The sequence below is a fragment of the Mus pahari genome, chromosome 12, assembly GCF_900095145.1.
Source record: "Mus pahari chromosome 12, PAHARI_EIJ_v1.1, whole genome shotgun sequence".
Taxonomy (NCBI): domain Eukaryota; kingdom Metazoa; phylum Chordata; class Mammalia; order Rodentia; family Muridae; genus Mus; species Mus pahari.
Window position 1 is genome coordinate 52,973,420 of NC_034601.1, and position 14,201 is coordinate 52,987,620.

At 41.7% G+C, this 14,201-nt stretch overlaps 1 protein-coding gene across 3 annotated transcripts in view; it reads right to left on the reverse strand.

Annotated features, from left to right (window-relative positions):
• Positions 1–14,201, reverse strand: part of Epha6 (EPH receptor A6) — an 858,253-nt gene that overhangs the window by 36,054 nt on the left and 807,998 nt on the right. The window lies entirely within an intron of this gene.

Genomic DNA, 14,201 nt, shown 5'->3' on the forward strand with positions numbered 1-14,201 from the left:
TTTTTTTTCTCTTCTCCCTAAAGGGAAGATATTAAAAACATTTGACAAGCCATATTGCTACCTGTTGTGAATGGCATTTATTCTAAATTCACACGCTGAAGGCCTAACTCACTGTGTGACTATATTAAAAGAGACTTAAAAAGAGAAATTCAGGTTAAATCAAGTCATAAAAGTATAACCCAATACGACTGGTGTCCCTACAGGGGGATGCAGATACAGCAAAGAATCTGCAGGCACAGAGAAAAGGCCATGTGGGGACATGCTCAGGATGGAGCCAGCTGTCTGTGAGCTGGAGAAGCTTCCAGAAGAGCCACGCTTGCTGACATCTTTGGTCTTGGACTCCAGAACGAACTACAAAGAATACATTTCTGGTGTTTAGTCCTAAACTAAACACCCAGTGGGTGGTATTTTCTCATGGCAACTCCAGCAGACTAATGACTACATGACCCCAATAAAAAATGAACCTTGTTCAATACTTGTTCAAATGAACACCACTGAAAAATGAACAGTACATCTTTACTTCAAATTCTTTGCCTAGTGTTGTCTGGAAATGGAAAGTGTAAGCCAGAATAATCTTAAAATAAAATACAGGGAAAAAAAATGGGACAGACGTTTAATGTGGAAAACATAATTTTAAGTAACAAAATGCATAAATCTAATAGTGGGTAGAAACTGGGACGCTTCTGAGCTCACATGTGACAAAGATAAGGGAGCATGCAATGCTCTTTATTTTTTCTTCTGATGAAGAATACTAAATATAGTTTATTTCTAGTTGTAATGTGAGGGAAAAAGGGAAGGGAGCCTTAAGCCTTGGGCACAGTTTCTAATTCTTACATTAAAAGAAGTAGAAATATCTTGCATGCATGTACAGTGTGTTTATATAGTGTGTAGATATGTTTGCATGCTTGTATGTGTGTGAGAGAGTGAGGGTGCTCATGTGTTGCAGCACACGTGGGGAGCATCCGTGTGGAGGTCAGAGAACAAGCTCAGGCATCAGCCCCCTCCTTCCGCGTTGTTTAAGGCAGGCTGTAGAGCTGCAGTCTGGTCCCTGGCTCCCAAGCTTCTGGGATGTCTCCCTTCTGGACCTCCGATCTCATTGTAGGTGTGGATTACATATGCATGCTGCCTAACACAGCCTTATGTGCATCCTGGGGATTGAGATTCAGGTCCGCTGAGCTCTATGAAGCTACCCCTTCCCCCTGGCTCCCATCCTTTTAATAAAAATGGACTAACTTACACTGTGGATTAATCTTGTCTATATGTTTTCACCTCTGAGCACTGAAGTGCTTTTTTTTTTTGGTCTTTCATTTCTTTCTGTTATTTCAGGAAGCTCTAACCACCAGATGCTAGCTTCAGGTTGCAGGAATGAACAACTAGTATCATTCTTTAGATTTGAAACCACAATCATGGCTCGTTGTTTTCGCCATATGGTTAGTGAGCTAGAGAAGAAAGGATGCTAATCAAAGGGACTAGCCAGGATTCAGAAGCACTTTTGCTACTGATTCCTCTCCTACAGAGCAAGCTTAATCACTGAAGAACAAAGAAGGGACAGGAAGTCAGAGACATTGAGGCTACTGAAATCATCACTAGGGAAGATTTTCACCCTGTTTTCCAAATTATATTCAAAGCTTGATACCCAACAAGTAGGTAGTGGGCTGCGGATGTAAAAGTGAGGATGTAACAGAATAAGGAGTCTGCCCATGTGTATATGTGTGCATGTCCAGCACCCCACAATGCAGCTATATTCAGATCTATTTCACATCTAAATTTTAGAGCGTAGGACCATTCTTGCAAGAGGCCAGTTAAGAGATAGGTAGTAAAATCACAAAGATTTAATACTAAAATCTAACAAAAAATGATCCAGAGAAAGTGAATACATTTGAAAAATCCTCCATTTCTCATTCACTGTAATTGATAATTTTAATCCAAAAGAAAAAGATTTCAAATGGACAGTAAGTTGTTTGGAAGCTTTCCTTTTCTTATAGATCCATTTCTGAAGTCTTGAGACTCTAAAGATTCAGCATTACAGACCAGTCAAATACCCAGTAAATGTATGGAAAAATGTTGAGCATCTTTAGTTATCATAAAAAGGCAAATCAAAATTACAAGGAGGTTTATCTCATCATAATCCGAATGGCTATCATCAAGAGCGAAAACTACAAATGCTAAATGAGAGAGAGGGAAAGGAACTTTTATGCAGTCTGGAAGGAAAGTAAATTTAGTCCCTATGGAAATCAGAAAAAACAAACAAATTAATAAGCAAACTAAAATGAGCTACCACATGATATAGCCACAGTGCTTGTAGTTATATTATTGAAGTCTCAGTTATTGCACCACAGGGCTTCTTTCACATTCACGCTTATTGGAGGACTATTCACAATAGCCCAATCAGAGAATCAGCCCAGGTTCCCATCAACAGATGAATAAACCTGGCATCTGTACTCCATGGAACTTTATTCAGTAATGAAGAATAAAATTATATTATTTGCAAGAAAACAAATAAAAGTAGAGATCTGCATGTTAAGCAAAATTAAGCTAGCCTCTGAAAGATAGATATCACTTGACAAATATGGTGTGTACTCACTTATAAGGGGATATTAGCTATTAAGTAAATGATAATTAATCTATAGTCTGTACACTCAGAGAGGTTAGGTAAAGAGGAGGGATGCCGTGGAATTCATGCATCTTCTGTAGAAGGGGAAACAATTTTTTGCTGGTAGATTGGGGTGGGTAGGACAGGAGTTGAGGGATGAGATTGTGTGTGTGTGTGTGTGTGTGTGTGTGTGTGTGTGTCGGGGGTGGGTAGATGGGATGAAGGGAGAGTGTGGGGGAGAGATGGCTGGAATTGGGAGGCATTTGGGGCGGCAGTGAAGAAACCAAGAGTAGTGGAAACTTCCTGTAACCTATGAGGGTGATCCTAGTGTCCACTCCTTGTAGTGGTAGAGATGGATTTTCAATTGGCCATAGCTTGTAATCAAGCAAGGCTTCCAGTGAGGAGTTGCATTGAGTTGAGTTGTTGGCCAAGAAAGTCCCCCTGTGGAGATCCCCAAATAACCCAGGTTGATGCTAGGATGGAGGGTTTCTCTCTGAGAACTGGCAGCAGGGCCCCATTGCCAAGGACATCCACACAGTTCATTGAACATAGAGAGGTTGCATTAGTGCCTGCACGGGGCCTTCACCTCTATGTTCCAGTCTCTTTGGCATGGGAAGCACTCTGCAGGTTCTAGCAAGACTAACATGGACATCAACCCAGCCACAAAACTCTCCGTTTACAACCTGTCCTGACTGCAAGATGTACTGTGGCAACGATGGTTCAGGACATGTGAGGGTGGCCAACCAATGTTTGGTTTATATCGAAAGGCCCAACCCATGAGAGAGAGCCCGTGCCCTGTATTGCCTGGATGGCCAGGACCAGACACCTAGGGTAGAACCAAACATGACTGGCAAAAAATTAAATAAAATTAAAATAAATAAATAAAATTTAAAAAAAGAAAGAAAAGATTTCCAGTGACTTCCTGCTGTCCTCATGGATTGTTGCCTCATCCAGTTATCATCAGAGAGGTTTCCTCTGGCAGCGTGTGGAAGCAGATACCGAGACCCACAGCCAGACATTATGCAGGAAGAGAGTCTAAATTGCAGGTCTCCATCTGGCCCCTCCTCTTGGAGTGTGGGGAATCCTATGGAAGGGTGGATAGGAAAATTGTAGGAGTCAGAGGACCTGGAGAACACAGGGAGAACATAGGCCACTGGATCAACCAAGCAGGGTGCATACGGGCTCACTGAGCTTGCAGGGGCAAGCGCAGGGCCTTCAGTGTTCTGTGCTAGGTCGTCTGCAGCCGTATGTATGGCTGTTAGCTTGGTGTGTTTATGGAACTCCTAATTGTGGGAGTCGTGATGTCTTTGACTCCTTTGCGTTTCTTGGGACGCTTTCTCTCCTCTCTGGTTGCTGTATCCGTATCCAGCATTGATGTCAGGTAGGGAAGGATGCAGTTGTGAGTGTAGAGGTTAGGTGGGGGTGGGGGAGCTGATGCTCTACAGCGCCACCATTCAATACCCTTAGGTATTGCTATGCTGTTCCCTCTAATGCTATCCCAATATCCCGTTCTAGCGATGAAATAAATACTTGTCTACTTTTGAAACTTATCTTAGAATGCACTACTCAGGAAGAATGAGGACAGATTAGAATGATTTCAGACGAATGTAAAGAGCCAAGCCATCGACTTTGTTTCCCACTTGCTAAAACAATTTTTAAGTGTGGAAAGGGCTTCTCGTTCATTTCTCGTGCTATAAGGCCCAGGATTACACCACACTTCCATTCACTGTCTAAATGTATAAGCAGCTGAGTGAATGCAAAATTTTTGTTTCCTTTAATAAAACAGTGCTATCGCACCATCCAAAGTTCCAAGAACTGGGATACTTTTAACCTACTTCCTCCTAAATTGCTCTGGAAAATAATTCATTGCTATCTGTTACCCAGTACTCTCTTTCAATGAGAACATAGGCGCTACATCATTCAGTGAATAACACTATTCTGGAAGACATGTGTTAAATTAGATTTTTTTTCCTATTCTGTGCTAGAAGGGAGATAATGCAGGACATAATGCTACTGTAATATGGAGAATTAAACACAGGTGTATTATGAGGATTGCCATTGTATCACCGCACAGATAACTTCAACACTGCTCACAGCATAGAGAGGATTTTTTGGGAAAAAAAAACCCTATCACTCATTATTGCTTTGCAAAAATATTACATGAGAAAGTCTCAATGGGATAGGAGATAACAATAGAGTTAAATAACTATTCTTAGCCTTTTTAGACAGCACTTTTTCTTAGTGGCCTTTTCTTCTCTGTTTTGCTTAGGGTTTTACTGCTGTGAAGAGACACCATGACCAAGGCACGTCCTATAAAGGACAACATTTAATTGGGGCTGGATAACAGGTTCAGACATTCAGTCAGTCCATTATCATCAAGGTGGGAAGGAACATGGCAGCGTCTAGGCTGGCATGGTACCGGAGGAGCTAAGAATTCTACATCTTCATCTGAAGGCTGCCAGCAAAATACTCTCTTCCAGGCAGCTCGAAGTAGGGTCTTAAAGCCCATGCTGACAGTGACACACCTACTCCAACAAGGCCATCCTTACTCCAAAAAGGCCATATCTCCAAATAGTGCCACTCCCTGGACCAAGCATATACAAACTGTCACACTGTCTGTCTGTCTGTCTGTCTGTCTCTCTGTTGGTCTCTCTTCCTTCTCGCTCCTCTCTTTTTCTCTCTCCCTTTCTCTTTATAAAACACTAGGCAACACAACCTTTTAGTCTTTGTATATTTTAATGAAGTTTTAAAAACCTGTGGTCTATGTGGTAAATCTGTGAAAACCAGCACAGAAGCAATGGCTTCAAATGTACCACATGAACTGCAAAGTGAAGGATTAGTTATTTGAGGTCATTTGCTACCATTAAAAAGTGAGAAATTTGTCTTACTGAGACTTGATATGCCAGAACTGGCTGATATTCCTGGGAGGCCTCCCCTTTTTCTGAAGAGAATTGGAGGAGGAGTGGAGGAGGGATGGGAGGTGGATGGGGAGAACTGGGAGGAGAAGAGGGAGGGGAAACTGTGGTGGGAATGTAAAGTACGTAAATAAATTAATATAAACTCTGAGAAATGTAATTCTTTGAGGTGTTAATGATACAATTATTTGCATAAATCACATTTGCAAGTTGTTTCTCTGAGAGCCCATTCATCTCTATTCATGGTTGAACATTACTTTTGGAAAGTATCTAGATCATGTTATTAGGCTCATAAATTGGAAAAAGTGAGGCAAGCCTGTATTTATTCTAGTGTTATTTGTACAAGTCCTGCTTGGAACTAAGTTTCAAAAAGGCACAGAGTACATGGTTTCTGAGGGGGAGGAGTACAGGTTGTAAATCCCCGTGTACAGGGAAGGCAGCTGTGGGGCTGGCTAGCTGGCTGGCCTTGCAGCCCTCTCTTGTCACTAATTTGTTCTGTGACTCGGGACAGATGGTAGGTAAGGGCTCTGTAAGTTGAGGGCTCTGTTGCGTTTGTAAAGGTCTCATATGTAATAATTGGTTAATCAGTGTAATTCTACAGTGGGTTAAACAAGAAAGGTAGCCTTCCATCCTTTCTGAAGTAACACAGACAGGAAGACCACAGCTAAACTGGGCTTTTCGGTTGAACTTTACGCAGAGGATCCTGAGAGAACCTGGTGCTTTGAGCTTATCAGAGAAGCAAGGTTTTTTGTTTTTGTTTTGTTGTTGTTGTTGTTTTGCTTTGTTCTTTTTGTTCTTTTCTTTTTTCTTTTTCTCTTCTTCTTCTTTTTTTTTTTTCCTGGTTGTGGTGTTTTGCTGCATTGGTTCAGAGTGAAGCTGTGACCTCAGATTACCCACTGTCAGACAGGGTGATCTGAGAAGAGAGGAGATGGCATGGCGATATCTGTAGAAGCTGTCAGTTTAGGTCCAGCTGCTCTGGATGCTGAGCACTCAGGAGTTCAGCTTCCTGGGGACCTAAAAGTGGTCCTCTGTGAGCACAGGCTAGCAACTCACATCCCACAGAGTCCAAAACTTAAATGTCTGAATGCAAAAAAAAAAAAAAAAAAAAAAAAAAGTTTAATACAGCCGACTCTATTTTAGGAAGAGTTGTTAGCCGAGAGGATTGTTAAAAATTCCAGAACATTTTTTTAAATGTGTTTAAAATTTGAGGGCAGTTTATAATCATTACGTGTGGAGTTGAGAACATTTATTCCTATATTTATTCAATTATTCCATGTTTTCTTTTAAACTGTCTTCTTATGTAAAGACAATTAATGATTCTTCAGGACCCAAATGTTCATAGATAGAATTGTTCTCTTGCTTTCGTCTGAAGATGCGCTGCCAGCCTCACCAGGCTGACACTTGGAAGCAGGAACCTTCTGTGCCTTTGAAGTGTTCCCTTCACTCACCATTCCACTTTCTATAGTGTCAGTTGCACTTAGTTGATTGTGTGGCTCAAAAACTGTGTAAGTTTTACGTTTCATATCAAAGCTACGCATGGTAGTATGTATACAGTCTCAATCACTTGGGGGACAGTCACAGAAAGATCCCACAAATGCACAGGTTCAAGGCCACTGGGCTACGACAATCAGGTGTCTGCACTAAGTGGGGAACTGGATGGGATAAATAAGAGAAATGATATGAAATGAAAAGTGTTCACTTTTTAAAGTTTTATTACTCATCACTGTGTACCCGGCTAATGACAAGAAGAGAAGAAGGGGGAATTTTTCAGGTCTGAATTTTCAGTTTTTAAAACACAAGGCCAGTGGGAACACTGAAGGCCTTTGGTAGCATTCATCCATCCATTCATTCATTTGTTCATCCATCCATCCATCCATCCATCCATCCATCCATCCATCCATCCATCCATCCATTCGTTAGTTCATTCATTCATTCATTCATTCATTCATTCACCTATTCATTCTCTTAATGTTCCTTTGATCAAATACTTTTGAACACAGCTCTCATGCCAAGTGCTCAGGTTACAAGGAAGATATTTTCCCAGTGAGATCGCCTTATGGTTGATGCAGGCTAGTGCTAACAGCAGTAAAGTCTCTGCCAACGTTACTTAGCAGCTGAATAGAAGGGATGAGCGCTTCGGATGGCCACAGTGAGGGGGAGAAGGGCATCTCTACAGAGTTGACTTGCAGAGTTTGGGAAGCAAAGTAAGAACTGAAGTTAATAAAGAGGACGGCCAGAGCATCTCTTCAGAGGAGTAGCAAGCTCAAAGGGACAGCAGGTGGAACAGCACCAAGCATCCATCGAGTTACAACCTTTCTGAAACGGCTCCTATTCGGAATCCAAGGAAGGGAAGAGATGGCTCACAGTCTGAGGTACCAGAGACTTGGCTAACCATTCAGAATGGTGAACACTGGGATTCTGCGATGCTCTCTTCACTTAGATCACCTTCCCAGAAACGGAATTTTACTATTTTGGTTGTATATGCTGCTATTTCTATGTGCAAAATTATATATAATTTGGTTTTATTTTTTTTTTTGTTTTCATTCTACTTCTATTTCTTTTGGCTTAAAGGTGGGCATCTTGTGATAAAATGTGGTCTAAATAAATAATCCATTTTAAAGAAGTGTACAGGGATACCATGGATTCTAAATCTTCCTTTTGACCTTTTGACTAAATGTCTAATAAAAAAAATGAAATTGCTTCAGTTCTGGCAGAATCACCTGCGGTACGTGTGTGCAATCATGCGTCATGCGGAGCAGGTTGGAAGGTCTAATTTTACTTGCATAAAATATTCACAATTTTACAGCAGATTTTCCCAGTGAATACATTTTGGGAAAGCAATGCTTTTTGAAATGAGCCTCCAGCTTGTTTTGCTCTGGTTTAAGTATATCATTTGGGTTCTGAAGCTTTGTTCTCACGGACAGCAGATGGCTCCGGAGGACACTGCTGGAAGTGCTGAACGCCATGGCATGACAAGATCTGGATGTACTTGCCTGAGAACAGAATGAAGCAAGAGAGAGTTTTTTTTTTTTTTTTTTTTTTTTTTTTTATCGTCTTCAAATATTATCACAAGCCAACGGCAAAGGATAGTTTCAAATAAAAGAAAGCCCATCCAGATTTTTTTTTTTTAAAAAAACCAGTTCAAATATCTGAGGCCTATTTCTTAGGGAGACCAAGATGCTGATGCCAAGTCTGGGTTTCTTCTTTCAGGAGCAATTTCAGAACAAATCAAAAGCCTTGTATACATTGTGTGGTTCCATCCCGCTGTCCCTTTGAATTTGCTGTTTTCTCTGAAGAGATGCTCTGGCCCTCATCTTGTTAATCAAACTCCTACTTTCCTTGTCAGGTGTGCACATGGCCCCTGTCATGAAACCCTTCTTTGCCTTGAGTGTCTCTCCGTATTTCCCGTTCTCCTCTGCACTGTTCCTCGAGTTCATTCTTCTTTCTGGTTCTCTGCTCTCCTCGAACTGTGTTTGTGCTGACAACTTCTAATTGTGTGTTCGGGCAGAGATCTTGTTAGCTTGTTTCTATGATGCTTTCTTATCACTTAAAAATGAGCATGGTCATAATAGCTGATCAGGTAATGTTCGTTAAGTGAAGAGACAGCACAAAGCTACAATAGTTTACTCATCTAATGGGTGATGAATGACATATGGTAAGTGATTCTGTGGACGATGAAGAACACAATGATGTAAGTGAGGGCTTCCAAGAGATAATGGGAACTAAGCAAGGACTCTGTGAAAGATTGGGTTGTAAATAACTTGTGGGTAAGAGAGGGGTTAGGCACAGGAGAGTAGAAATGTGCCCGAGAAGAAAGAGATGGAGTTAGAGTTGCTAAGCTATGTGGAGTGTAATTGGACAAAATAGTGTGGCCCAGTGGATGGAGACAGATGAGCTCAGACGAGCAGGTAAGGAGGAGTCAGCATGTCATTCTTAGAACTTGGACCACATTTTATGCCAATAGTAAACCATTAAAAGGCTTTCCCCATAGGGATGATAAAATTGTGGTTTTGATTTGGTTTTGTTTTCTTTTTTAGATGACTTTGGCTGTAGATTAGAGAGATTATAGTGACAATTTTCAAATTTTGGTTTCTTTAACAAAACATTGAAATATTATAAGAATATGTTTTCATTTTAATCCCAGGTATGAGATATGGAGATACTTCAGAAAGTCCACAGTCGCTATCATTTGCCTAGAGCTCTGGCAGGAGCATCATTCTCTCAGTTGCAGGTAGTTTCTGCAAGTACGTGATATGTGGAATTCTGGGAACTTTTTGGATGACATGTAAATGCTTTGGCCCTGAGAGGTGAGGTGGGTTGTGGATTGGTTGGTTGTTTTTTCATTGTTGTTGGTCACAGTTTGTTAAGTGGTCATGTGCAAAGAAGAAGCAACAAGAAGAAACTAGATATCCTGGCATCAAAAATCCAACTTGCCCCGTCTAAAAATAATGTCACCCCCTTCTGACCCATGACTTTATTCGGGGATATCTTTGCTTTCCTCACTTTCCTTTTTTCTTCCTTATCTAGTGTTAGGGGATTGAATGGGTGGAAGAAAAAGAGTGGCAAGGAGTAGAAGAAAGAAGAACCCACAAAGTAGGAAACACTGACTTCAATGTATACAATCAGGGGGAACTTGTCATGTTTAAGAAGCTGGAAATCTTATGTCATAATTTCATAGCAATCACATGACTGTAGGGTTGTGAAAGGCAGCCTATTTTGGTTGAATGAGGCTTGCTCCGGAGACCCAGTAGAAAACTCTACAAGGGACAGAACAGCAAGCCATGTTCCCAGAGACAGGTGCCTGACACCATAGAGCTCCCAACTCCATAATTCTGTGACTATAAGTCACACAATGTCCCAAGCTTCTGGCATTCTGGCTAGACTCCACCCCCACAGCTACCTGACTATAGCCAAGTATGTTCCTCCCCATAGTTACCTGGCAACAGCAAGATAGCCCAGCCCACTGTAAGAGGGGCTGCTTGGCCCCTCCTCACTCTCTTTAAGCTCTCACCTTTCTTACTATCATCTCTAGTCCTTCTCTCCCTCCCTCCCCCCTTTTCTCCACATGGCTATGGCTGGTCTCCCTTTTTCTACCTTCTCTCTTTCTCTCTGCCTTTCTACAATAAAGCTCTAAAACCACAGTCTTTCTCTGCTCATCAAGGCCCACAGTGCTTGAACGATGGGATAGACTTTCCCCTAACAAGGTGCATCTAACCTCCTGCTGGAAGGCCTTCCTGTGCTCCAGCCACAGACCAGACCAAGGACTCTCACCCGTGTGGGAATCAGCAGCCCCTCTCTCCCTGCCCTCTCCTCCCTTCAGCCCCTGGGATGATCGAGCTGCCCCCCGGAACCCCCATTTGTTCTCAGCTCTTCTGCAGTGTCTAGCAGTGTCTGGGATGCCAGAGACTGAGGACCTGTTACTTAGGATCCACTCCTCCTTTTCCCCACACCCACTGCCCCACAATGACATCAAATCTTTACACATTAAAGGTTTACTTCAATGTTGATATTATGTACTGTCCATTTCACAAAGAAGAATGACATTTACTCTGCTGAACACCATCTAAACACAGGAGTCCAAATCCGCCATGTAAACAATGTTGGGGTTATGGTTGGAAAATTCTCTTTTAAGAACCACCATGTACAGCACGACTGCCGTTTATTTATACTTCATGTTTAAACATCAGTCTCCAACAAAAAGAAGACCAACAGGGAGTTATGCTGACACATAAGAGAGACTTTGCTATGGAGAAGCACTAATGTGATATAGAGCATAGAGCTGCACGCTGATTTCACCAGCAACCACGAGGAATGAGGGAGGGGGCTGGTGGCATGATTCAGAGTGAAGGCAATGAGATCCAGGAGAACCCAAGGAATAATTCTAAGGGTGAGGCTGAAGCTGATCCAAGAACAGGGATGTAGGGTTGGGGTTTAGGATGCTGTTGGTGCTGATGTTCATGTCTGAACACTGAAGAGCTAGCAGCTCCGATGAGGAAGGATTGGGCAAGATGGATGTGCCAGGGATAATTCAACCTTCTTACTGTTTTGTTCTACCCAGTTCTTTTCTTTTCTTTTCTTTTCTTTTATTTTGGTTTTTTGAGACAGGGTTTTTCTGTATAGTCCTGGCTGTCCTGGAACTCACTCTGTAGACCAGGCTGGCCTCGAACTCAGAAATTCGCCTGCCTCTGCCTCCCAAGTGCTGGGATTAAAGGCGTGCACCACCACTCCCGGCCTCTACTCATTTCTTAAATGGATTGGAGGATGACTACCACCTTTGGTGAGGGTAAATTTTCTTAATTTGGTTGGTTGAATGCTAATTTACTATGGCAGAGTATACTCACATCTAGAGACGCTGTTTTACCAGAATATTTTGGTATTCTTAGGGTCAGTCAGTTTCACACGTATATTTAGCTGCCACATTGCCAAGGTCCTGCTATTTTGTATGATTTAGTGATAAGCATTTTCATTTTATTTTTTGTAACATTTATTTATTTACATATTTATTCATTATATTGACAAGTATTGTGTGAAAGGAAGAAAATTCACTTAGCATGGTTGTTTTTCTTTTCCGTGTTCTCATCCGTGAAATTCTATAGGTCCAATTTCTTATTTTCCTCTTGACAACAAGTTTGCCCAGGGAAGAAGATGACATGCGGGTTTAATGTCATCCTCTATAGCAATTGGACTCAAGGTCAAACTACTGTAGCAGCTCAGGGAACCAAAACCAGCAGTTATGGTTTGCATCGACCTCATCCATTATTTAAGCACAAAGCAAGATAATTTATTTGGTGGTGTGTCCTGCTTCTCTTTTGGTGCCCTGGTGATGAGCTAGTCAGAGGTGGTCAGAGGAGTTTTGAGATGTATCCGTTGCTCTGTGTGCTCGTAGGGTTACTGTTATGAGTAAACACCTTTCATAGCATTAACCCTGTTCTCATCTATTTCTGGTAAACAGAACTGAACTTAAAGCAGAGCCCTGAGAATTCAGGAAGAAAAAAAAAACATACTTGTAGAAAAATGACTGGGCGTTAAACCCCCAAAGCCACTTTTGAAAGTAACATCCCAGGAAAGCCCCTTCTAAATCAATTTTATTAGAACTACGCTGATCATTTTTTTTTTTTTTTTTGCTGTGAATGTGAGCTCAGTCGCCTCCAATTAGGCTTGGATAGACATTTGCAAGCAATTGAACATCAGGACTCTTTGGCCCAGTTTTGCATTATTGACAAGCTCTTCCCAAATAGCTTCTTGACATCCAGAGGAAACTTCATGTCAGTGTTATGGTATATTAGCATGGCTGTCAGAAATGCTTCCTGGGGACAGGATGCACTTTGCCCAACTTCAGCCAGCTATTCAGTGTTTCTCTTTTATAAGCACTAAATGACTCTACCCTTTGCCCCAGCATCTCTTAAAAAAAGGAGTACTGTGTGTTTGTGTGTGAAGGTGTACCCATTAGTCTTGGCTGTTGTTCTTTATGCTCTGTCCACCTATTAACTAACTAACTAACTAACTAACTAACTAACTAACTAACCTATGTGCATGCGTGTGTGTCATTCTGTGGGCAAGTGCATGAGTGCAGATGTCAGTGGAGGTCAGAGACACAGGATCCCCTTGGAGTTAAGGCTATGGACAGTTGTGAGCCATTCTATGTAGGGTCCTCTAGAAGATAGCATGTGCTCTTAACCAGTCATCCATTACTTCAGCCCCCACCTTGGTTGGCTTTGTTGGCTTTTGTTTTTTTTTTTTTACTTTTGAGATTGTGTTTTAATCATAATATTTTCTCCCTTCCTTTACTCCCCTTTGTTTGCTTTTCTTGAGTCAGAGTATCTTACTGACCTGGAACCATCACATAGACAAGTACTTTAGACTGACTGCCCCGTGAGCTCCAGAGGTCCACCTGTTTCCAACCCTGCATCCTTGGTACTAATGCTACCAATCCCAGCTTTAAGAAATGTTAATGTCTGTAATTTCAGGAAAGTGCCTCATCTCACATGTAGAGTAGTGGCTGTTCATACCGTCGATTGCTGTGGCCTGGGTGTCAATGTGGGCTACAGTATCAAGCAATGAAGTCCTTGCTCTATGGCTGATGCACTGTTTCTGAAGAGACAAGAAACTTGAGTAGGGAGGCCTAGGAGGAGGAATTAATGAAGCAGGGTCACATCCTTAGGAGCTATACCTTGCTTTGCCCCCTTTCATTCATAATACTTCATCTGGACTGCCATGAGTGAGAAGTTTTATCTACCACATGTTTCCAACCACATTGCTTTGTTTTACCTTATGCCCCAAACAATTCAGCCAGAAGACTTCAGACCATAACCTCTGAGCCCAAGATCCAAAAATAACTGTATCTCCTAGGTATCTGCATACTGAAAAAAAAAAAAAAAACCAAAACTAGTCTCTGAACTATAAAACTAGGAAAATAGCTTAAATCTATCTATCTATCTATCCATCTATCTATCTATCTATCTATCTATCTATCTATCTATCTATCTACACACACACACACACACACACACACACACACACACACACACACATATTTGGTTTTTCAAGACAGGGTTTCTCTGTGTAGCCCTGGCAGTCCTGGAACTCACTCTGTAGATCAGGCTAGACTGGAACTCAGCAATCCGCCTGCCTCTGCCTCCCAAGTGCTGGGATTAAAGGCAGGTGCCACCACTGTCTGGCGTAAATATATATAT